Source organism: Elephas maximus, chromosome 7 (assembly GCF_024166365.1).
Source record: "Elephas maximus indicus isolate mEleMax1 chromosome 7, mEleMax1 primary haplotype, whole genome shotgun sequence".
NCBI lineage: Eukaryota > Metazoa > Chordata > Mammalia > Proboscidea > Elephantidae > Elephas > Elephas maximus.
Genome location: NC_064825.1, coordinates 51,629,921 through 51,654,678, shown reverse-complemented (window position 1 = coordinate 51,654,678; position 24,758 = coordinate 51,629,921).

The window sequence follows — 24,758 nt, the reverse complement described above, 5'->3', positions numbered from 1 at the left end:
CACCTCAATGACAGCAAGAAGTAGCTACAGAAGACAGACCACCCCCCTTCAACAACCCCAAAGCTTGGGAGAATGGCACTTGAGGGGGGAAAGATGTAAGGGGGAGCGGGAGAGCTTGTACTCGAGAGGAGGAAGAGAGAGGGGGTGGTGAAATTCCTCAATAAGATGGTCCCTACATAGTTAAATGTTAAGCCAAGGAAATGATCCCAATAGGGGTCCCTAACTTGATAGGGTCCCTAACTTAAGGAAATAGTCTCTACAGGGGTCCCTGACTTGGCTGTTAAACATTAGCGGAGAGAGGTAAGAGAAAAAGGGTATAAAACCCTAAGAAAACGACTATTGGGGCTCTCTCAGACTCTCCCTCTGAGCAGTCCACTTGATGCTCTCTGGTCAAGTGTGCTTTCACTATTAACCCTCTGCTAACTAATAAAACCCCTTGCTTGCTTGACACTCTTTGTCTCAGTGTTTGAATTCTTTCCTACACTAAAGAACCGAGGCTATTCTCTGGTAACATTCGCAGTGTTCTTAGGAAACTCCATGAAGGCATGTATCTTTCTCCCATTGCATCTTGCTTCTCTGTGCATAATTTGCTCTTTTTATATCTCAAAAGTGGCACACTTTTCTTGGATAGAGTCTCATTAACTTAAAAAAATTAAACCCAGTTCTTGAGCTGGATTATACGCACATGTATATGGGTTAGGATTCCAACACAAATTTTGAGAGGACTCAATTCAATCATTAACAATAAGGTTGATCAAAAACATTTACCTAGGTACAGCAAGAAAGGTAATTAATTGTAAAGTCCTCCTAAATTTGCTTTGCTGGAAGTTTTCATAAGAAATTTCAGATTGAAATTGTTAAATCCTCTCAAGTCTAGGAAGCCAGCCAAGAGCTTGTTACCAGATTTCATCTGTAGTATACTTCTACAGATTTGGGTGAGCTTCTGTCTTCTTGAAATCCCAAAATATTGTACAGCAACTCTTCTGAATTGACAACACTTCCCCTATGACTCATAAGATATGAAGTAAACCTAATTATTATTTTATTTTATTTTTTTGTTGTACTTTAGATGGAGGTTTACAGAACAAACTAGTTTCTCCTTAAAACCTAAGTATTTATAGTACTTCTCTTTTTACAAAGTGGGAGAAAACAAGTCTTTTGAGACTGTTCAGGGAGCCTGTGGGAAATACCGAAATGAAAGTTTTTTTTTTTTTTTTAATCCTTATTATGCTTTAAGTGAAAGTTTACAAATCAAGTCAGTCTCTCACACAAACATATATACACCTTGATAAAAAAAACAAAACAAAACAAAAAACCTTGATACATACTCCCAATTGCTCTCCCGCTAATGCGACAGTCCGCTCCCTCCCTCCACCCTCTCTTTTCATGTCCATTTCATCAGCTTCTAATCCTGTCTACCTTCTCATCTCCCGTCCAGGGAGGAGATGCCAACATAGTCTCAAGTGTCCACCTGATTCAAGAAGCTCACTCCTCACCAGCATCCATCTCCAACCCATTGTCCAGTCCAATCCCTATCTGAAGAGTTGGCTTTGGGAATGGTTCCTGTCCTGGGCCAACAGAAGGTCTGGCGGCCATGACCACTGGGGTCCTTCTAGTCTCAGTCAGACCATTAAGTCTGGTCTTTTTATGAGAATTTGTGGTCTGCATCCCACTGCTCTCCTGCTCCCTCAGGGGTTCTCTGTTGTGGTCCCTGTCAGGGCAGACATCTGTTGTAGACGGCACCATCTAGCTCTTCTGGTCTCAGGCTGATGTAGTCTTTGGTTTATGTGGCCCTTTATGTCTCTTGGGGTTGTAATTACCTTGTGTCCTTGGTGTTCTTCATTCTCCTTTGATCCAGGTGGGTTGAGACAATCGATGCATCTTAGATGGCTGCTTGCTAGCGTTTAAGACCCCGGGCGTCTCTCTCCAAGGTGGGATGCAGAATGTTTTCTTAATAGGTTTTATTACGCCAATTGACTTAGCTGTCCCCTGAAACCATGGTCCCCAAACCCCCGCCCCTGCTACGCTGGCCTTTGAAGCATTCAGTTTATTCTGGAAACTTCTTTGCTTTTGGTTTAGTCCAGTTGTGCTGACCTCACCTGTATTGTGCGTTGTCTTTCCCGTCACCTAAAGTAGTTCGTATCTACTATCTAATTAGTGAATACCCCTCTCCCACCCTCCCCTCCTCCCCCTTCTTGTAACCATCGAAGAATATTTTCTCCTCTGTTTAAACTATTTCTTGAGTTCTTATAATAGTGGTCTTAAACAATATTTGTCCTTTTGCAACTGACTAATTTCACTCAGCAAAATGCCTTCCAGGTTCCTCCATGTTATGAAATGTTTCACAGATTCCTCACTGTTCTTTATTGAGGTGTAATATTCCATTGTGTGAATATACCGTAATTTATTTATCCATTCATCCGTTGATGGGCACCTTGGTTGCTTCCATCTCTTTGCCATTGTAAACAGTGCTGCAGTGAACATGGGTATGCATATATCTGTTCGTGTAAAGGCTATTATCTCTCTAGGGTATATTCCAAGGAGTGGGATTGCTGGATCCTATGGTAGTGCTATTTCTAGCTTTTTAAGGAAGCACCAAATCGATTTCCAAAGTGGTTGTACCATTTTACATTCCCACCAGCAGTGTATAAGTGTTCCAATCTCTGCACAGCCTCTCCAACATTTGTCATTTTGTGTTTTTTGGACAAATGCCAACCTTGTTGGAGTGAGATGAAATCTCATTGTAGTTTTGATTTGCATTTCTCTAATGGCTCATGATTGTGAGCATTTCCTCATGTATTTGTTAGCTTCCTGAAAGTCTTCTTTAGTGAAGTGTCTGTTCATATCTTTTGCCCATTTTTTAATTGGGTTATTTGTCTTTCTGCAGTTGGGTTTTTGCAGTATCATGTAGATTTTAGAGATCGGGGCTGATCAGAAACGTCATAGCTAAAAACTTTTTCCCAGTCTGTAGGTAATCTTTTCACTCTTTTAGTGAAGTCTTTGGATGAGCACAGGTGTTTGATTTTTAGGAGCTCCCAGTTATCTAGTTTTTCTTCTGTATTATTAGTAATGTTTTGTGTATTGTTTATACCATGTATTAGGGGTCCTGATGTTGTCCCTATTTTTTCTTCCATGATCTTTATCATTTTAGATTTTATACTTAGGTCTTTGATCTATTTTGAGCTCTTTTTTGTGCATGGAGTGAGGTATTGGTCTTGTTTCATTTTTTTGCAGATGAATATCCAGTTATGCCAGCACCATTTGTTAAAAAGACTGCCTTTTCCCCAATTAAGTGTTTTGGGGCCTTTGTCAAATATCAACTGCTCACATGTGGATGGATTTATGTCTGGATTCTCAATTCTGTTCCACTGATCTATGTATCTGTTGTTGTACCAGTACCAGGCTGTTTTGACTATTGTGGTGGTATAATAGATTCTAAAATCAGGTAGAGTAGGGCTTCCCACTTTGTTCTTTTTTTCAGTAATCTTTACTTATCCAGGGCCTCTTTCCCTTCCATATGAAATTGGTGATTTCTTTCTCCATCTCATTAAAGAATGTCGTTGGAATTTGGATTGGAATTGCATTAAATGTACAGACCGCTTTTGGTAGAATAGCCATTTTTATAATGTTAAGTCTTCAACGGCAGCGGGTTTTATCCTTGAGCAAGGTATGTTTTTCCACTTATGTAGGTCTCTTTTGGTTTCATGCAGAAGTGTATTGTAGTTTTCTTTGTGTAAGTCTTTTTCCTTTCTGGTGAGATTTATTCCTAAGTATTTTACCTTCTTGGGGGCTACTGTTAATGGTATTGACTTGGTGATTTCCTCTTCGATGTTCTTTTTGTTGGTGTAGAGAAATCCAACTGATTTTTGTATGTTATCTTGTATCCCGATACTCTGCTGAACTCCTCTATTAGTTTCAGTAGTTTTCTTGAGGATTCCTTAGGGTTTTCTGTGCATAAGATCATGTCATCTGCAAAGAGAGATAATTTTACTTCTTCCTTGCCAATCTGGATGCTGTTTATTTCTTTATCTAGCCTGATTGCTCTGGCCAGGACCTCCAGGACAATGCTGAATAAGAGCGGTGATAAAGGCATCCTTGTCTGCTTCTCAGTCTCAAGGGGAATGCTTTCAGGCTCTCTCCATTTGGGTTGATGTTAGCAGTTGACTTTGTATAAATGCTCTTTATTATGTTGAAGAATTTTCCTTCTATTCCTTTTTTTTTAAAATAATTTTTATTGCACTTTAAGTGAAAGTTTACAAATCCAAGTCAGTCTATCACATATAAGCTTATATACACCTTACTACATATTCCCATTTACTCTCCCCCTAATGAGTCAGCCCGCTCCTTCCTCCCAGTCTCTCCTTTCGTGACCGTTTTGCCAGTTTCTAACCCTCTCTACCCTCCCATCTCCCCTTCAGACAGGAGATGCCAACACAGCCTCAAATGTCCACCTGATACAAGTAGCTCACTCTTCATCAGCATCTCTCTCCAACCCATTGTCCAGTCCCTTCCATGTCTGATAAGTTGTCTTTGGGAATGGTTCCTGTCCTGGGCCAACAGAAAGTTTGGGGACCATGACCACTGGGATTCTTCTCGTCTCAGTCAGACCATTAAGTCTGGTCTTTTTATGAGAATTTGGGGTCTGCAGCCCGCTGTTCTCCTGCTCCCTCAGGGGTTCTCTGTTGTGCTCCCTGTCAGGGCCGTCATCGGTTGTGGCCGGGCACCATCTAAGTCTTCTGGTCTCAGGATGATGTAAGTCTCTAGTTCATGTGGCCCTTTCTGTCTCTTTGGCTCTTAGTTATCGTGTGACCTTGGTGTTCTCCATTCTCCTTTGATCCAGGTGGGTTGAGAAAAATTGATGCATCTTAGATGGCTGCTTGTTAGCATTTAAGATCCCAGACGCCATACTTCAAAGTGGGATGCAGAATGTTTTCTTAATAGAATTTATTTTGCCAATTGACCTAGAAGTCCCCTGAAGCCATAGTCCCCAAACCCCCGCCCTTGCTCCACTGACCTTCGAAGCATTCAGTTTATCCTGGAAACTTCTTTGCTTTTGATCCAGTCCAGTTGAGCTGACCTTCCCTGTATTGAGTATTGTCCTTCCCTTCACCTAAAGTAGTTCTTATTTACTAACTAATCAGTAAATAACCCTCTCCCACCCTCCCTCCCTCCCCCCTCTCGTAACCATGAAAGAATGTGTTCTTCTTAGTTTATACTATTTCTCAAGATCCTATAATAGGGGTCTTATACAATATTTGTCCTTTTGCATCTGACTAATTTCACTCAGTATAATGCCTTCCAGGTTCCTCCATGTTATGAAATGTTTCATGGATTCATTACTGTTCTTTATCAATGCATAGTATTCCATTGTGTGAATATACCATAATTTATTTAACCATTCATCCGTTGATGGACGCCTTGGTTGCTTCCAGCTTTTTGCTATTGTAAACAGTGCTGTAATAAACATGGGTGTGCATATATCTGTTCGTGTAAAGGCTCTTATTTATCTAGGGTTCTATTCCTGTTTTGCTGAGAGTTTTTATCATGAATGGGTGTTGAACTCTGTCAAATGCCTTTTCTGCATCAATTGATAAAATCGTGTGACTCTTGTCTTTTGTTTTAATTATATTATGGATTACATTAACTGTTTTTCTAATGTTGAACCATCCCTGCATACCTGGTATGAATCCCACTTGGTCACGGTGAATTATTTTTTTGATATGTTGTTGAATTCTATTGTCTAGAATTTTGTTGAGGAATTTTGCTTCTAAGTTCCTGAGGGATATAGGTCTGTAATTTTCTTTTCTTGTGGTGTCCTCACCTGGTTTTGGTATCAGGGATGTGCTGGCTTCATAGAATGAGTTTGGGAGTATTCCGTCCTTTTCAATGCTCTGAAATACCTTTAGTAGTAGTGGTATTAACTCTTCTCTGAAAGTTTGGTAGAGCTCTGCAGTGAAGCTGTCCGGACCAGGGCTCTTTTGGTTGGGAGTTTTTTGGTTACCTTTTCAATCTCTTCTTTTGTTATGGGTCTGTTTAGTTGTTCTACCTCTGTTTGTGTTAGTTTAGGTAGGTAGTGTGTTTCTAGGAATTCATCCATTTCTTCTAGGTTTGCAAATTTGTTAGAGTACAATTTTTCATGGTAATCTGATATGATTCTTTTAATTTCAGTTGGGTCTGTTGTAACATCACCCACCTCATTTCTTATTTGGGTTATTGGCTTCCTCTCCTGTTTTTCTTTTGTCAGTTTGGCCAATGGTTTATCAATTTTGTTGATTTTTTCTGAGAACCAGCTTTTGCTCTTGTTCATTTTTTCAATTGTTTTTCTGTTTTCTATTTCATTTAGTTCTGCTCTAAAATTTTTATTATTTTTTTTCTGGTGCCTGAGGGTTTCTTTTATTGGTGTCTTTGTATTTGTTCAAGTTGTAGGGGTAATTCTTTGATTTTGGACCTTTCTTCTTTTTGTATGGGTGCATTTATTGATATAAATTGACCTCTGAGCACTGCTTTCACTGTGTCCCAAAGGTTCTGATAGGAAGTGTTTTCATTCTCATTGGATTCTATGAATTTCTTTATTCCATCCTTGATGTCTTCTATAGTCCAGTCTTTTTTGAGCAGGGTATTGTTCAGTTTCCAAGTGTTTGATTTCTTTTCCCTGCTTTTTCTGTTATTGATTTCCACTTTATGGCCTTATGGTCAGAGAAGATGCTTTGAAATATTTCAGTGTTTTGGATTCTGCTGAGTATTGCTTTATAACTTAATATGTGATCTATTCTAGGGAATGTTTCATGTGCACTAGAAGGAAAGTATACTTGGTTGCTGTTGGGTGGAGTGTTCTGTATATGTGTTTGAGGTCAGGTTGGTTGATTGTGGCATTTAGATCTCTCATGTATTTATTGAGCTTCATTCTGGATGTCCTATCCTTCACCGAAAATGGTGTGTTGAAGTCTCCTACTCTTGTTGTGGAGCTGTCTATCTCAATTTTCAGCGCTGATAGAGTTTGTTTTATGTATCTCGCAGCTCTGTCATTGGGTGCATAAATATTTAATATGATTATATCTTCTTGGTGTATTGTCCCTTTAATTATTATATAGTGTCCTTCTTTATCCTTTATGATGGATTTAACTTTAAAGTCTATTTTTTCAGAAATTAATATTGCCACTCCTGCTCCTTTTTGATTGTTGTTTGCTTGATATATATTTTTTTTATAAATATAGTGTTATCATTTCGATGTGTTTTTTTTGTGTGTTGTTGACAGTTTCTTTTTCCTACTTAATTTTACGTGCTGAGTAGATTATCTTTATATACTGTCCTTTCCTCATATTCGTTGTTGTTAATTTTGTTTCTTTTTAGTCTGTATTTTTTTTTTTTTTTTTTTGTATTTTATTTTGATGAGTAGGATAGTTTGTCTCCTTTGTGGTTACCTTATTATTTACCCCTATTTTTCTGAATTTAAACCTAACTTTTATTTCTTTGTATCGCTGTATCTTCCTCTACATATGGAAGATCTATAATTACATTTCTTAGTCCCTCTTTATTGTTTTAGTGTTGTCTTCTTTTATATAATAACATCGCTGTTATCTTGCTTTGAGTTTTTTTTTTAATCTTGCTTTGTTTTTTGATTTCCCTCTCTGGGTTGACTTCTGATTGTTCTGCCCAGTATTCTAGTCTTGGGTTGATACTTGATATTATTGATTTTCTAATCAAAAGAACTACCTTTAGTATTTCTTGTAGTTTTGTTTGGTTTTCACAAATTCCCTAAACTTGTGTTTATCTTGAAATGTCTTTCTTTCACCTTCATATTTAAGAGATGGTTTTGCTGGATATATGATTCTTGGGTGGCAATTTTTTTCCTTCAATTTTTTAAATATGTCATCCCATTGCCTTCTTGCCTGCATGGGTTCTGCCGAGTAGTCTGATCTTATTCTTATTGGCTCTCCTTTGTAGGCGACTTTTCATTTATCCCTTGCTGCTCTTAAATTTCTGCCTTTATCTTTGGTTTTGGCAAGTTCGATTGTAATATGTCTTGGTGACTTTCTTTTAAGATCTACCTTATGTGGAGTTCGATGAGCATCTTGGATAGATATCTTCTCATCTTTCACGGTATCAGGGAAGTTTTCTGCCAACAAATCTTCAACAATTCTCTCCGCATTTTCTGTTATCCCTCCCTGATCTGGTACTCCAATCACTCGTAGGTTATTTCTCTTGATAGAGTCCCACATAGTTCCTAAGGTTTCTTCATTTTTTAAAAAATTCTTTTATCTGATGTTTCTTCAAATATATTAGTGCCAAGTGATTTATCTTCAAGTTCAGAAATTCTGGCTTCTACTTGTTAATTTTGCTCCTCTGGCTTTCTATTGAGTTGTCTAATTCTGTAATTTTATTGCTAATCTTCTGAATTTCTGGTTTCCGCCTGTCTGTGGGTTTTTCCAGCTTATTAAACTTTTCATTATGTTCCTGAATAATCTTTCTAATTTCTTCGGTTGCTTTATCTGTGTGTTCCTTGGCTTGTTCTGCATATTGTCTCATTTCCTTCCTGATGTCTTGAAGGGTTCTGTATATTAATCTCTTGTATTCTGCATCTGGTAATTCCAGGAATGCACTTTCATCTAGAAGATCCCTGGATTCTTTGTTTTGAGAACTTTTTGAGGTGATCATGTTCTGTTTCTTTATGTGACTTGATATTGACTGTTGTCTCTGAGCCATCTATAAGTTATTGTATTAGTTTATGCTTGTTTACTATGTCATAGCTTCTTACTTTATTTTGTTTTGCTATGCCCAAATGGGTTGCTTGAGTGAGCTAGCTTGATTATTTTTGCCTTTGGAGCTCTGACGTCCTGTCCCCAGATGGCTAGAGTTGTTATCATGTATATCAGCCTAGGAGTCCATTCAGTTTTCTTGTATGAATACAGCTCAGGTTTCCAGGTAGCTGATCATCAAGTGTGTGGTACAGGCTCTGTCCTACAGTCTTAGAGGAGCAAGGGTGATTGGCGTATCTGATTGCAGCAGGGGGTCACGCTCTGAACAAGGCAGGGACTGAGAACCGACCCCCTACTATCTCTGAGGAAAGTGCTTCCCAGTTCCCTAGCATGTGCAGGTGGATGGATTCTCCAGACGGACCATGGGCACCCAGTATTTTTTTTTGTAAGGACTGGGAGGGATCATTTATCCTTGGACCCCTGTTGCGGGTGGCTGGGTGACCTGAGTGGAGCTACCAGTCCTTAGGCCTTCGATATGGGTAGGTGAGGACCCTGTTTAATAGGCAAAGCAATGTCAAACATCAAACACCCACCTCTCCACTGCAAGCTAAAATGGTTGGAGTCTGCCAACAAAGGCCTATTCTCCTGAAATAGGCCCACACAGGTCCATGCAGAAGGGAAAGGTGCTCAAAGTCCACGGACCATTTATGCCTGGACAGGAGCCGCTTCTGTCCTGAGCTCCCCTGGTTAGTGGAGGTGGAAAATTATCTTTTTCCCCAATTGCAAATTTTTTCCTTCTCCGAGGCTGGGAGGATGGCTCTAGGTGCTCAACAGGGCCTACCTCAGGCCCAGGGATTTCAGGTGCTGAAGCTGGCTTGGGGGTGGAGGGTGCGGTAAAACATACTCAAGTACTTAGCTTTTGCCGAGAGTGCTGTTCTTCTCAGGTTCTGGAAGTGTGAGTAGGCTGTGTGATTGGTTGCTTCTCCCTTAGGAAACTGCAGCCAGACTCTAGTACCAGCCCGCCGCCTCTGCTCCAGAAATGGTTCCTGAGGGCTCCCTGCGATTCAGATCTAGTAAGTCCTCTCCACTTCTGAATGGCGTCTTCCTTCCCCACCCCTCAGTTCATTTTCTTAGCTTGCCTTTGATGCTCAGGGCTCCTAGCTTGTCATAAATATACTCTTTTCACTTGTTTTTTCATGTCTCTTTGTTGTAAAGAGGGCTTGCTGGAAGTGTCTGTCTATTCCACCATCTTGGCTTCGCCTCCAAAATGAAATTTTTATATATAAAAATATCTTTTAGGGTTAGATTTTGGGAAGTCTTAACATTTAGTTAAATAGGATCAGAGGTTACTGAGAAAAAATACTCTGATACCTATTTAGCCAAAGTGACAATAAAAAGATTTTAATAGTAAATATATGTCCAAGGTACAAAAATTGGTCTTTGTTCACCTGGAGCAACAGAGTAAGAAGATGAGTCAGGAATAGGAGGAGGATATGTGATGTGTGGCTAATTGCCTCCATGAGTAACTGCTGCCTTGGCCATGAGACCAGAAAACCTGGATAGTGCCCAGCTGTCATTACTGACATTGTGATCAAGGATACTACAGTGGAACACAGATCAAAAGGGGAAAAGGCAGAACAGAATTTCAAATTTGCATGGACTCTAAACTTTCTGGAGCCATGGACGCTGGAAAAACCACTGAAGCTATTGCCCTGAGATAATCTTTAAACCTTAAACCAAAGTTATAATTTTTTTTTTTAAAATTTTTATTAAGCTTCAAGTGAACATTTACCATTCCAATCAGTCTGTCACATGTAGGTTTACATACATCTTACTCCCTTCTCCCACTTGCTCTCCCCCTATTGAGTCAGCCCTTACAGTCTCTCGTTTCGTGCCAATTTTACCATCTTCCCTCTCTCTCTATCTTCCCATCCCCCCTCCAGTCAAGAGTTGCCAACACACTCTCCCGTGTCCACCTGATTTAATTAGCTCACTCTTCATCAGTATCTCTCTCCCCTCCACTGACCAGTCCTTTTCATGCCTGATGATTTGTCTTCGGGGATGGTTCCTGTCCTGTGCCATCAGAAGTTCTGGGGAGCATTGTCTCTGGGATTCCTCTAGTCGCAATCATACCATTAGGTGTGGTCTTTTAATGAGAATTTGGGGTCTGCATCCCATTGGTCTCCTGCTCCCTCAGGAGTTGTCTGTTGTGTTCCCTGACAGGGCAAACATCGATTGTGGCCGGGCACCAACTAGTTCTTCTGGTCTCAGGATAATGTAGGTCTCTGGTTCAAGTGGCCCTTTCTGTCTCTTGGGTTCTTAGTTGTCGTGTGACCTTGGTGTTCTTCCTTTGCCTTTGCTCCAGGTGGGTTGAGACCAATTAATGTATTTTAGATGGCTGCTTGTTGGCATTTAGGACCCCAGGTGCCACAATTCAAAGTGGGATGCAGAGTGTTTTCATAATAGAATTGTTTTGCCCATTGACTTAGAAGTCCCCTCAAACCAAGTTCCCCAGACCCCAGCCCCTGCTTCGCTGACCTTTGAAGCTTTCATTTTATCTCGGAAACCTCTTTACTTTTAATCCAGTCCAATTAGGCTGACCTTCCTTGTTTTGAGTGTTGTCTTTCCCTTCACCCAAAGCAGTTCCCATCTACAGATTGATCAATAAAAAGCCCTCTCCCTCCCTCCCTCCCTCCCTCCCCCCTTTGTAACCACAAAAGTATGTGTTCTTTTCCGTTTTTTCTATTTCTCAAGATCTTATAATAGTGGTCTTATACAGTATTTGTCCTTTTGCAACTGACTCATTTCGCTCAGCATAATGCCTTCCAGATTCCTCCATGTTATGAAATGTTTCAGAGATTCGTCACTGTTCTTTATCGATGCGTAGTATTCCATTGTGTGAATATACCACAATTTATTTACCCATTCGTCCGTTGATGGACATCTTGGTTGCTTCCAGCTTTTTGCTATTGTAAACAGAGCTGCAATAAACATGGGTGTGCATATATCTTTTTGTGTGAAGGGTCTTGTATCTTTAGGGTATATTCTGAGGAGTGGGATTTCTGGGTTGTATGGTAGTTCTATTTCTAACTGTTTAAGATAACGCCAGATGGATTTCCAAAGTGGTTGTACCATTTTACAATCCCACCAGCAGTGTATGAGAGTTCCAGTCTCTCCGCAGCCTCTCCAACATTTATTATTTTGTGTTTTTTGAATTAATGCCAGTCTAGTTGGTGTCAGATGGAATCTCATCGTAGTTTTAATTTGCATTTCTCTAATGGCTAATGATCGAGAGCATTTTCTCATGTATCTGTTGGCTGCCTGAATATCTTCCTTAGTGAAATGTGTGTTCATATCCTTTGCCCACTTCTTGATTGGGTTGTTTGTCTTTTTGTGGTTGAGTTTTGACAGAGTCATGTAGATTTTAGAGATCAGGCGCTCGTCTGAGATGTCATAGCTGAATATTCTTTCCCAGTCTGTAGGTGGTCTTTTTACTCTTTTGGTGAAGTCTTTAGATGAGCATAGGTGTTTGATTTTTAGGAGCTCCCAGTTATCTGGTTTCTCTTCATCATTTTTGGTAATGTTTTGTATTCTGTTTATGCCCTGTATTAGGGCTCCTAGGGTAGATCCTATTTTTTCTTCCATGATTTTTATCATTTTAGTCTTTATGTTTAGGTCTTTGATCCACTTGGAGTTAGTTTTTGTGCATGGTGTGAGGTATGGGTCCTGTTTCATTCTTTTGCAAATGGATATCCAGGTATGCTAGCACCATTTGTTAAAAAGACTATTATTTCCCCAATTGACTGACACTGGTCCTTTGTCAAATATCAGCTGCTCATAAATGGATGGATTTATATCTGGATTCTCAATTCTGTTCCATTGGTCTATGTGCCTGTTGTTGTACCAGTACCAGGCTGTTTTGACTACTGTGGCTATATAATAGGTTCTGAAATCAGGTAGGGTGAGGCCTCCCACTTTCTTCTTCTTTTTCAGTAATGTTTTGCTTATCCGGGGGTTCTTTCCTTTCCATATGAAATTAGTAATTTGTTTCTCTATTCCCTTAAAGTATGACATTGGTATTTGGATTGGAAGTGCGTTGTATGTATAAATGGCTTTTGGTAGAATAGACATTTTTACTATGTTAAGTCTTCCTATCCATGAGCAGGGTATGTTTTTCCATTTAAGTGTGTCCTTTTGAATTTCTTGTAGCAGAGTTTTATAGTTTTCTTTGTATAGGTCTTTTACATCCTTGGTAAGATTTATTCCTAAGTATTTTATCTTCTTGGGGGCTACTGTGAATGGTATTGATTTGGTTATTTCCTCTTCGGTGTTCTTTTTGTTGATGTAGAGGAATCCAAGTGATTTTTGTATGTTTATTTTATATCCTGAGACTCTTCCAAACTCTTCTATTAGTTTCAGTAGTTTTCTGGAGGATTTCTTAGGGTTTTCCATGTATACGGTCATGTCATCTGCAAATAGTGATAGCTTTACTTCCTCCTTACCAATCTGGATACCCTTTATTTCTTTGTCTAGCCTAATTGCCCTGGCTAGGACTTCAAGTACGATGTTGAATAAGAGCGGTGATAAAGGGCATCCTTGTCTGGTTCCCGTTCTCAAGGGAAATGCTTTCAGGTTCTCTCCATTTAGAGTGATATTGGCCGTTGGCTTTGCATATATGCCCTTTATTATGTTGAGGAATTTTCCTTCAATTCCTATTTTGGTTAGAGTTTTTATCATAAATGGGTGTTGAACTTTGTCAAATGCCTTTTCTGCATCTATTGATAAGATCATGTGGTTTTTATCTTTTGTTTTATTTATGTGATGGATTACATTAATGGCTTTTCTGATATTAAACCAGCCTTGCATACCTGGTATAAATCCCACTTGATCAGGGTGAATTATTTTTTTGATGTGTTGTTGGATTCTATTGGCTAGAATTTTGTTAAGGATTTTTGCATCTATGTTCATGAGGGATATAGGTCTAAAATTTTCTTTTTTTGTAATGTCTTTACCTGGTTTTGGTATCAGGGAGATGGTAGCTTCATAGAATGAGTTGGGTAGTATTCCGTCTTTTTCTATACTTTGAAATACCTTCAATAGTAATGGTGTTAAGTCTTCTCTGAAGGTTTGGTAGAACTCTGCAGTGAAGCCATCTGGGCCAGGACTTTTTTTTGTTGGGAGTTTTTTGATTACCGTTTCAATCTCTTTTTTTGTTATGGGTCTATTTAGTTGTTCTACTTCTGAATGTGTTAGTTTAGGTAAGTAGTACTGTTCTAAGAATTTATCCATTTCTTCTAGGTTTTCAAATTTGTTAGAGTACAATTTTATGTAGTAATCTGATATGATTCTTTTGATTTCATTTGGTTCTGTTGTGATGTGGTCCTTCTCGTTTCTTATTCGGGTTATTAGTTTCCTGTTTTTCTTTAGTCAGTCTAGCCAATGGTTTATCAATTTTGTTAATTTTTTCAAAGAACCAGCTTTTGGCTTTTTTAATTCTTTCAATTGTTTTTCTGTTCTCTAATTCGTTTAGTTCAGCTCTAATTTTTATTATTTGTTTTCTTCGGGTGCTTAATGGATTCTTTTGTTGCTCACTTTCTATTTGTTCAAGTTGTAGGGACAGTTCTCTGATTTTGGCTCTTTCTTCTTTTTGTATGTGTGCATTTATCGATATAAATTGGCCTCTGAGCACTGCTTTTGCTGTGTCCCAGAGGTTTTGATAGGAAGTATTTTCATTCTCGTTGGTTTCTAAGAATTTCCTTATTCCCTCCTTGATGTCTTCTATAACCCAGTCTTTTTTCAAGAGGGTATTGTTCATTTTCCAAGTATATGATTTCTTTTCCCTAGTTTTTCTGTTATTGATTTCTAGCTTCATTGCCTTGTGGTCTGAGAAGATGCTTTGTAATATTTCGATGTTTTGGATTCTGGAAAGATTTGTTTTATGCCCTAATATGTGGTCTATTCTAGAGAATGTTCCATGTGCGCTAGAAAAAAAAGTATATTTTGCAGCAGTTGGGTGGAGAGTTCTGTATAAGTCAATGAGGTCAAGTTGGTTGATTGTTGTAAGTAGGTCTTCCGTGTCTCTATTGAGCTTCTTACTGGATGTCCTGTCCTTCTCCGAAAGTGGTGTGTTGAAGTCTGCTACTATAAATGTGGAGGTGTCTATCTCACTTTTCAATTCTGTTAAAATTTGATTTATGTATCTTGCAGCCCTGTCATTAGGTGCGTAAATATTTAATATGGTTATGTCTTCCTGATCAATTGTCCCTTTTATCATTATATAGTGTCCTTCTTTATCCTTTGTGGTGGATTTAAGTCTAAAGTCTATTTTGTCAGAAATTAATATTGCTACTCCTCTTCTTTTTTGCTTATTGTTTGCTTGATATATTTTTTTCCATCCTTTGAGTTTTAGTTTGTTTGTGTCTCTAAGTCTAAGGTGTGTCTCTTGTAGGCAGCATATAGATGGATCGTGTTTTTTTATCTAGTCCGTGACTCTCTGTCTCTTTTTTGGTGCATTTAGTCCATTTACATTCAGCGTAATTATAGATAAGTAAGTTTTTAGTGCTGTCATTTTGATGCCTTTTCATGTGTGTTGTTGGCCATTTCATTTTTCCACATGCTTTTTTGTGCTGAGACGTTTTTCTTAGTAGCTTGTGAGATCCTCATTTTCATAATGTTTAACTTTGTGTTTATTGAGTCGTTACGTTTTTCTTGGCTTTTTTCTTGAGTTATGGAATTGATATTCCTTTTTGTGGTTACCTTTTTATTTACCCTTATTTTTCTAAGTAAAAATCTAACTTGTATCCTTCTATTTCGCCTTGTATCACTCTCCATCTGGCAGTTCAATGCCTCCTATATTTAGTCCCTCTTTTTGATTATTTTGATCGTTTATCTATTGATTTCCATGATTTCCTGTTGTGTGTATTATTTTGTTTATTTATTTATTTTTTAGAATTAGTCTTAATTTGTTTGTTTTTGTGCTTTCTCTGTTTGAGTTGCGTTGATATCAGGACGTTCTGTTTTGTGACCTTGTATTGTGCTGGTACCTGATATTATTGGTCATCCGGCCAAACAATCTCCTTTAGCATTTCTTGCAGTCTTGGTTTAGTTTTTGCAAATTCTCTAAACTTGTGTTTATCTGTAAATATCTTAATTTCTCCTTCATATTTCAGAGAGAGTTTTGCTGGATATATGATCCTTGGTTGGCAGTTTTTCTCGTTCAGTGCTCTGTATATGTCGTCCCATTCCCTTCTTGCCTGCATGGTTTCTGCTGAGTAGTCTGAACTTATTGATTCTCCCTTGAAGGAAACCTTTCTTTTCTCCCTGGCTGCTTTTAAAATTTTCTGTTTGTCTTTGGTTTTGGCAAGTTTGATGATGATATGTCTTGGTGTTTTTCTTTTTGGATCAATCTTAAATGGGGTTCGATGAGCATCTTGGATAGATATCCTTTCGTCTTTCATGATGTCAGGGAAGTTTTCTGTCAGGAGTTCTTCAACTGTTTTCTCTGTGTTTTCTGTCCCCCCATCCCTGTTCTGGGACTCTAATCACTCGCAAGTTATCCTTCTTGATAGAGTCCCACATGATTCTTAGGGTTTCTTCATTTTTTTAAATTCTTTTATCTGATTTTTTTTCAGCTATGTTGGTGTTGTTTCCGTGGTCCTCCAGAAGTCCCAGTCTACATTCTAATTGCTCGAGTCTGCTCCTCTGACTTTCTATTGCATTGTCAAATTCTGTAATTTTATTGTTAATCTTTTGGATTTCTACATGCTGTCTCTCTATGGATTCTTGCAACTTGTTAATTTTTCCACTATGTTCTTGAATAATCTTTTTGAGTTCTTCAACAGTTTTATCAGTGTGTTCCTTGGCTTTTTCTGCATTTATCCTAATTTCATTTGTGATATCTTTAAGCATTCTGTAAATTAGTTTTTTATATTCTGTATCTGATAATTCCAGGATTGTATCTTCATTTGGGAAAGATTTTGATTCTTTTGTTTGGGGGGTTGGAGAAGCTGTCATGGTCTGTTTCTTTATGTGGTTTGATATGGACTGCTGTCTCCGAGCCATCACTGGGAAACTAGATTTTCCAAGTAGTCAGCTAAAAAAAAATGCAGTCAGATCCCTATCTGAATTCTCTCTCTGGCTCCGGGTATTTGGATGTTAATGGGGTCGCCTGGGGAGGGTGGGGGAGGGATCTGAGAGCTAGGAGTGTAGCACCACAGAATATAGAGCTGAACACCACGTTCACGCTCCACCCCCGTTCGCCAAAATCCGGGCTGGATGGGTCCCTGGCTAGGACACTGCTTTCCTTGCTCGGAAACCAGTCACTTCCTCCTGGGGACTTCCTCCGGTGTGCGGCACCGCTCGTGGGCACTGGGTGGGCGTTTCCCGCACGAACGGGTGGGCCCGCCCCCAGGGTCTATTCAGGCGATTATAATTGGGTCCCGCGGTCACGCCCCGCCTGTGCGCACGCCCAAATCCCAGCGGGATGACTTCCGGGTTGAGACGCTGCTTTCCCCGTTCCGGAACCAGTCACTTCCTCCCGGGGACTTCTCCTTTCAGAGCGCCACACCTCTCGCGCGAACTGGGTTGGCGTCACCTGCACGGCCAGGTGGGCCCGCCCCCTGGGTCAATTCAGGGTAATAAAAATGGACCCCGCGCTCACGCCCGGCCCGTGCACGCGCCCAAATCCCAGCGGGATGACTTCCGGGTTGAGACGCTGCTTTCCCCGTTCCGGAACCAGTCACTTCCTCCCGGGGACTTCTCCTTTCAGAGCGCCACACCTCTCGCGCGAACTGGGTTGGCGTCACCTGCACGGCCAGGTGGGCCCGCCCCCTGGGTCAATTCAGGGTAATAAAAATGGACCCCGCGCTCACGCCCGGCCCGTGCGCGCGCCCAAATCCCAGCGGGATGACTTCCGGGTTGAGACGCTGCTTTCCCTGTTCCGGAACCAGTCACTTCCTCCCGGGGACTTCTCCTTCCGGAGCGCCACACCTCTCGCGCGAACTGGGTTGGCGTCACCTGCACGGCCAGGTGGGCCCGCCTCCTGGGTCAATTCAGGGCAATAAAAATGGACTCCGTGCTCACGCCCCGCTCGTGCACGCGCCCAAGTCCCGGCAGGACGGCACCCCGTCTGGGACGCTACTTTCTGCGCTTTGGGACCAATCACTTCCTCCCGGGGACTTCTCCTTCCGGTGTGCCACACCTCTTGCGCAAACTGGGAGGGCGTCACTCGCACGACCAGGTGGTCCCGCCCCCTGGGTCAATTCAGGGTAATAAAAATGGACCCCGCGCTCATGCCCCGCCCGCGCGCGCAAGCGCCCAGATCCCAGCGGAATGGCCCCTCGTCTGGGATGCTGCTTTCCCTGCTTTGAGACCAGACACTTCCGGGGATTTCTCCCTCTGGTGTGCCGCGCCACACGCGCGGACTGGGTGTGCGTCCTCCCGCACGAACGTGTGGGCCCCGCCCTGGGGTCACTTTAGGGAAATATAGTTGACCCCCCCCCCGCTCGCGCCCCGTCGGCTTCTCGCCTAACTCCCGGCGGGACGGCACCCCAGCTGGGATGCTGTTCTCCCCCCTCCCAGATCAGTCACTGCCTCCCGGGTGCTTCTCCCTCCGGCTGCGCCCCTACGCAGCCCGCGCCAACCTGCTAGACTTCCTCCCGGGATGGGTTCGGGGGGGAAGGTGTGGGCCCCCTTTCTGTGCTGTCTGCCCCCCTGGGCTCTGCCCCAGATCGAGCTCCGAAGGTCACCTGCCTGGTGCGCTGGCTCCTAGTTCTGAAAACAGTCGCTGTCTGCCCGTATTTGTTCGTTTTCCGTCTCTAAGTCTGTGCTTGTTGTTCAGAGTTCGTAGATTGTTATGTATGTGATCGATTCCCTTGTTTTTCTGAGTCTTTGTTGCAAGAGGGATCCGCGGTAGCGCCCACCTAGTCCGCCGTCTTGGCCCCGCCTTCCAAAGTTATAATTTGAAGCCTTCCTAAAACCAAAGAATAGCTTAACTAGTAAAAAATGTCTGCCTTGAGCCTTATGCTCTTTTGATAATGTTTCCTGTGTGATCACATTGACAACAACAACTGAAAAGATTAGGCAGGACCCTTAGTGGACAGTGAGTTTATGTTAATGGGGGAAAAACAACTGGGAAAAGGAGGGTGAGAATGGTTGGACAACTTGAAGAATGTAATTAGTGTCACTGAATTGTAGATGTAGAACTGTTGAATTTGGTCTATGTTTTGCTGTGTATATTCCCTAAAAAACAAAAGAAAGCTACAAAAAGCAAATATAGTAGGTAATAGTATTGGAAAAAAAATCTTAGGCCTTTCATGAGTGAGAAGACTCAGGTTTTCTTTAGCAGCCTACGACATGATAAGGTCAAGACAAAACGAGGAATTTATTCTGATAAGAGAATCTTTGACTTCTAGGCAGATTACAAAGAAGATAAAGATAAGCTTTTACAACTTTTTATTAAGAACAACCCAATAATTAAAGAAATATTCATCATTTTAACAAAGAGAAAACTGAATTCAAATTATGTGTACTATTTGATAGTAAAGCTTTTAAAAAATCTAATCGAATCTGAGTTTTGACTACAAGAAATAACAGTCCTTTCCCACAAACTTTCTACTGCTTTTCTTATATATGGGGTTTTGCCTCACACTTTCTTTTGCCTCATTCCAGAACTAGTCTTTTTAAGTCAGGACAAAATTAATTTCTATTTTTAACAGAATCCATTTTCTGCACCTTGCCTGACTTAGGCTACATCTAAGATTTTAAATTATCAGAAAGATCTTGGACACTGTGTTTAAGCTGTTTCACCACAAAATATAATTGCTGTTGAAATAAACTTTTGTCAGAGCAAATTCACCTTCATTAATTTCTGGGACTATTAGGAGTATTCAATTTATATAGTGTATATTTTCTTTAAACCAATCAGAATATAGCTCCTTGAAAATATATTACAATCTAATTTGGTAACGCCATCCAGAAATAGAAAAATAAGACATATACACACATAGCATACATATATACAGACATGGGAGTGGAAAGACGAACTTACTCCTCTGGAGGTCAAGGATTTAGCCCTGTTTTCTGCTTTGTTTAAAGAATCTTACAGAGGCAATTTTGGAATCGTCTGTCTCTTATAAGCTACGTTATATCAATCAAAATAAGCACTCATTCTTTTTGAGAAGTGTAGGATCCCCTTTTATCTAGTGTACTGCTTAAGTGAACCAGTTCAATGATGTCGAGAGGTCTCCAAAGTAGGTACTGAAAGCCTAAATTATCCTTGGTGAAGCTATGCCATTTAGAAAGATAGGCAGAAGAATTAAGAAAGAGAAAACATGTAAAAGAGGAGGGAATTGAGACTTAAATGATCTCAGGAGAGCTGGCAATGGTTTGTAGGAATGTGATGCATATGCATATCGTATCTCAAGGCTTCACCCCCTCCATTCTAATGGTCGTTCACTTCCAAGCACAGACTCCACAATCTGCATCCTCTGGCAATCAGAGTACCACAGAGAACACTCTCTGTGGATTAAAGCCTAGCTTTCAGGACAAAAAGGAAATGGAAGGATAACTTCATCTGATTTTATACAGCAAGTTTTTCTAAGTGGATGCCAACCTGGTAGGAACTTCAAACTCACTGCTTTGTGAGGCTGGCTCAAACAACAGACTGATGGAGACTATGCCTGTGTCTTACCCTATAATTCTCCTTTTTAGGACAAACACCACTTTTAGACAGCACAACACAAAATAGTAAAAGCAGCACAAAGAAATTAAAGCATATAGGGTTTATTCAAGCAGTTAATCTGTGCACACACAGGAACCTCTCTGTTCGAACAAACAGGGAAACTCAGTTTAGGCCAGTTACAACGACTTTTTTAAGGAGAAAAGGGAGGAAATATAGAGGAGAAAATTGACTGAAAGGGCTAATCTTAGCATGATTGATTTGAACCATGCTGCTTGGCTGCTAACCAAAAGGTTGGCAGTTTGAATGCACCAGCTGGTCCTTGGAAACCTTATGGGGTAGTTCTACTCTGTCCTATAGGGTCGCTATGAGTCAGAATTGATTCAACAACAATGGATTTTGGTCTTTCATAAGATTGGAAACCCTGGTGGTGTAGTGGTTAAGAGGTAGGCTGCTAACCAAAAGGTTGGCAGTTAAAATCTACCAGGTGCTCCTTGGAAGCTCTACAGGGCAGTTCTACTTGGAATTGACTTGGCGGCAACGGGTTTGGATTTTTTTTTTTTGTTCCTAAGATTACATGATTATTACATGGCCACCAGAATGTGTTTGTGGCTTGGCCAGCCACTATTCATTTGTACACATTCTCCTGTGTTGTCTGCAGGTTTTAAATAATAAAGGCACTTTTACTACTCAAGGAATTCCCAAAATGATTTCTCAATAAAAAGAACAAAGGCCAAATTACATTGCATAAAGTTAAATCATTTGCACAAGGTAAACTTTAATTAAGCTTATGATTAATAATCAAACTCCTTATCACTGAGTTGATTCCGACTCATAGCGGCCCCATAGGACTGGGTAGACTACCCCATAGGTTTCCAAGGAACAGCTGCTGGGTTTGAACTGCTGATGTTTTGGTTATCAGCCATGCTATTAAGCACTGTGCCACCAGGGCTCCCTTATGATTAATAAGATATCACAAAAAGGGATTTGCACAATTTCATAGTCACTGTATCTCCACTATGTCTCTTATTCTTGTTTAGCTGTTCTAGGGTGCATTCTGCATTGGTCATCGACCTTTCTGAATTTTCTTATGTACTCAGTTTCTCTCTCTAACAATCCCCAGCCTTTAGCATACATTAGACATTCAGTTAATATCTGAATAGATGAGTGAATGTTGGTTTACCTTGTATAGTTTGATAACTGTATTGAGAGTATGGAAGGAGTGGAAGGGAATGTGTAAGAGAGGTCAATCCTCATCTATCTTATTAGTACATCCACAGGTTATATTTAAAATGGATGAATCAGAAATAGCCATCTAAGCTTATTATTTGACAGAGGTAAGTCCCAGAATTGTGTGTGACTGGAGTGGATGGGTAAGGGCGTGAGGAGAAATCTTGAGTTTCTTAATAAGCACTATGGGCACATGTGTTGTTGTTAGGTGCCATCAATTCGCTTCCAACTCATAGCAACTCTATGTACAACAGAATGAAACATTGCAGGTTGTGACCATCTTTACAATCATTGTTATGTTTGAGCCCATTGTTGCAACCACTGTGTCAATCCATCCAGATGAGGGTCTTTCTGTTTTTTGCTGACCCTCTACTTTTCCAAGCATAATGTCCTTCTCCAGGAAGCAGTCCCTCCTGATAACATATCCAAACTACATGAGACAAAGTCTACTCATCCTTGCCTCTAAGGAGCATTCTGGCTGTACTTCTTCCAAGACAAATTTGTTTGTTCTTCTGGCAGTTCAAGGTATATTCAAAATTCTTTGCCAACACCATAGTTCAAATGCACCAATTCTTCTTTGGTCTTCTTTATTCATTTTCCAGCTTTTGCATGCGTATAAGACAATTGAGAATACCGTGGCTTGGGTCAGGTGCAACTTAGTCCTCAAGGTGACATCTTTGTTTTTTAACACTTTAAAGAGGTGTTTTGCAGCAGATTTGCCCTATGCAATATGTCATTTGAATTCTTGACCACTGATTCCATGGGCATGGCTTGTGGATCTAAATAAAATGAAATCCTTGATAACTTTAATGTTTTCTCATTTATCATCATGTTGTTTATTGCTCCAGTTGTGAGGATTTTTTTTCCTTTTTGTTGAGATGTCATCCATACTGAAGGCCGTGGTCTTTGATCTTCATCAGTAAGTGCTTCAAGTCCTCTTCGTTATCAGGCAGCAAGATTGTGTCACCTGCATATCAAAGGTTGTTAATGAGTCTTCCTCCAATCCTGATGCCCTGTTCTTCTTCATATAGTCCAGCTTCACGGATTATTTGCTCAGCACACAGATTGAATAAATATGGTGAAATGGTACACCCCTGATGCACACCTTTCCTGATTTTAACCAGTGCAGTATTCCCTTCTCTATTTGAACAACTGCCTCTTTGTTTATGTACAGGTTCCACATTGGCACAATTAGTGCTTTGGAATTCCCATTCTTTGCAATGATATCCATAATTTGTTATGATCCACACAGTCAAATGCCTTTGTGTTGTCAATAAAACACAGGTAAACATCTTTCTGGTATGCAGAAATTAGCAAAACAATATCATTAATATATGCAAATAAAATTATGTTGAAGATAATTTAAAAATGGTTGCAGTAGTATATCAATAGGGAACTGCCAGAAATTGAAGCCAGATTCAGAAGAGGATATGGAATGAGAGATATCACTGCTGATATCAGATGGATTTTGGCTGAAAGCAAAAAGATGTGCACAAGTGGATCTTACGTAATCACCTGAAACTTAGAGAAGTCAGGGCAAGTTTAAGAGTGGAGTTCCCATTTCATTTGCCTCAGAATGGTTTGTTGAAAAGGCATTTTTTCCTGACCTCTGATGGGGTACAGGCTAAAGCTACTGGTCCATTCTTCATCCAAAACACTTGCCTGGAAGTCCAAGAAGCCGAAATGGTCACCAGGAGGACTTTGTCATAGTCTGTGCTGACTTGGAGCCAGAACAGCCACAGAGGAAAAGGAATTAAAAAAAAAAAAACAAAAAAAACTGATAGAGTGTTCCTTCCTTGTTTCCTCCCTAGATTCCTCCAAGTTGTCTGGTACAAACTCCCTAGTAACCTGTGGTTTTTCCAGGAGTTACATCCCAAAGGAAAGATTTGCATTCGAATATCCTTCTGCAGGTTTCTGGCTGTGTGACCTTAGGCAAGAGATTTCCTCTCCCAGAGTCTCAGCCTCCTCATTTGTAAAATAGGACCAAAACCAAGGTCTTTTTAATCGCCTGATATGCATGTGAAAGTTGGATAATAAGTAGGAAGGCAGAAGGAGAATTGAAGTATTTGAACTGTGGTGTTTGTGAAGTATATTGAACATACCATGGGCTGCCAAAAGAAAGAACAAATCAGTCTAAGAAGAAATGCAACCAGAATGCTCCTTAGTAGCCAGGATGGCAAGACTCCAACTTGCTTCTTTGGTCATGTCACCAGGAAAGACCAATTGCTAGAAAAGGACCAGTGAAGACAAGGGAAACTTTCAATGAGATGGATTGATACAATAGCCACAATCACGGATGTAAGCTACCAACGGTCATGATGATGGTACAGGACCAGGCAATGTTTCATTCAGTTATACATAAGGTCAGCCTGCATCAGAAACGACTCCAGAGCAACTAACAACAACAACAATATCAGTTTTTCTGTTTTATGCTTCTGAGGTCTAAATGAGTCATTGCAGGTGAACATATTCAGTCTGAGGCCTGGCACATGATACTTGTTTGAGGAAGAGTAGACATTAATTATTGTCCTAGGGTAAAATCACGACAAAGTCGTAGTAAGCAAGAAGGAAGATTTTATTCGCCATATGTTTCAAGAGGCAAAAGTGGGAAATGGACAAGCATGCTGCCAGAGTTTTGTCTGCCTGAGTTCAAGGAATGTTACAGAGCCATTGCGGTATATATTGACATTACTAATGGGTAAAATCATTAAAACCTTCATCTTTTTACAGATTGGCTGACAGCTGCTAAGTTACCATGATTCTACATCTTGAATTATCTTTCTTAATAATCATTGGTACGTTTCAGTGATGACAGAAGTGGTCCAACAAGTCATACTATTTACTAGATGCTAATAGAAAAAGATAAGAGTGGAAAATATTTGGGTCTTTGGTGCTCAAAGTATTTGTTTATGTGAAAGGTTCCCTACAAGATGTTTTAAAAGATTGTCCTAGCTATTGTTTTTATATCTCAGGGCCCAGTTGGTGTGTCCTTGTCACTCCAGCTGTGTCACATTCTTTATACTCAAGGACAGGGAATAATAGTTTCAATTTTAACTCCTAAGTCATTTCTTCCTTTTGATCAGATATTGGAGATAACACATTGATGATTAAAAACCTAGACTTAGTCAAGCTCTGTTACAGATTGAATTGTGTCC